General features: G+C 38.5%; 1 long non-coding RNA gene across 1 annotated transcript; it reads right to left on the reverse strand.

Annotated features, from left to right (window-relative positions):
- Window positions 1-672: 672 nt before the first annotated feature.
- On the reverse strand, window positions 673-1,223 carry LOC116656502. The gene is made up of 2 exons (XR_004311432.2): window positions 1,135-1,223; window positions 673-885 (listed from the first exon to the last, which is right to left on the reverse strand). It is a non-coding gene; the product is annotated as an uncharacterized LOC116656502 (long non-coding RNA).
- Between the last annotated feature and the right edge of the window lie 280 nt (window positions 1,224-1,503).

Below are 1,503 nucleotides of genomic sequence, written 5' to 3' on the forward strand. Positions count from 1 at the left end.
ATTCCATGCCTTTAGTTTGGCCGTACTTTGTGAGAGGAATATATTGACATATTTTATATTTATTATTTTATTTTATTTTTTTTTTATTTCATTTTCTTAGATTTTTAGGTGTTAACATTTATGTTTAATCTGTTGTTTGTGCTATATATATTTTTTTCCTTATTTTTATTTATTTGCTGCTTATATTTTTTCCAGGTCATTTCCCCGGCTCATATACCTTTTTTTCAGACAATTATTATGCAGCTTGTAAATCTTATAAAAAACAGCGGCGCACATAATAACGACAATGATTACTAAAAGTACATGTACCCAATATAGATCAACGTTGGTAGATTCTACCTTGTTGATGACATTGGCAGTGGAATCCACTGTTTTTATGTCCAACGTCATTTTTGTGGGTTTTGCATATACTTTTATTTGTGTTTCATTAAAATTATAAAGATCTTCTGTTGGAAATTTACTTATCGCATTACTGCGCATTTAAGTTAACAGCTTCCTACCTAGTTTTTTGAGTAGCTTTACAGGCTACACGTCTAATCGAGCAGAAAAGGTTCCGCTCAATTTTACAAAATATTATATTATGAATATAAAAAAATATATGCATCGCAGTGCAATCAAAAAAAAATATGCAGCGCAGTGCATGAAAAAAAAAAAATTTTTTTCCAGGCTTGGTGGTCCTTCCTTCCACGTCAGCTGGTCGTCGCCGGTTTGGCTGCGCTGACGCTCCCTCGAGGGCGCAGGTGGCGGTCGTGCCTCCCACGCTTGCTATTGTTTTGGGTTGGTCTTCGCTTTATTCTTCGGCTTCACGCATGTGCAATTGCATGCTGCAGAGTTGAGAGGTCCGGGGCAGTCGGTCGGGCAGACCTGTGGTCGTTTTGGCAGAGGCTTGGAAATATTTTGTGTCGATATTAGTTTTTGGTTTATAACTTTAATTTGATTTTCCGAGCGAGTTGTGCTCTGTGGTACTTTGTTTTGGAGGGTTTCTCTTAAGAATTCAAGCTCGTTGTATAGCTTTTGCGCCGTCGTCCATGCGGGCGGTGTTGATTGGGCGAATAGTAGCCACTTTATGCGGGCTATTCTTTTGTTGATTTTTTTCTTTAGACCTCCACGTACCATTGTGCACACTCTACTCACTCAGACGTTTTTCTCGTATGATGTATTTTTCCTTTTGCATTTTCAATCCTTTGGTTCCTCTTAGCCTTGGTTCCGAATATCTTCCTAAGTCCTCCAGGACTCTGTCACGGTCGCCATGAAATAAGTTTGGTTTTGTTTTGTATTGAAATATGTTTGGAGTTTTATTTTGTATTGAAATGTGTTTGGAGTTTATTTATTGGAGCAGCAATGGTGCCGCTCCAACGACCGAAAGGTCTCTGTTCTTTTACAATATTCTTTAAGTCTAACTAAGGCTAAGTCTCATAGCTGCGCTGCTCGCAGGCAGCGGCAGAGAGACGGCTACGTATCTATATACTTATGTATATTGCTATGCGCTCTCAAGTGTAAGCG

Source organism: Drosophila ananassae (assembly GCF_017639315.1).
Source record: "Drosophila ananassae strain 14024-0371.13 chromosome Y unlocalized genomic scaffold, ASM1763931v2 tig00000089, whole genome shotgun sequence".
Taxonomy (NCBI): domain Eukaryota; kingdom Metazoa; phylum Arthropoda; class Insecta; order Diptera; family Drosophilidae; genus Drosophila; species Drosophila ananassae.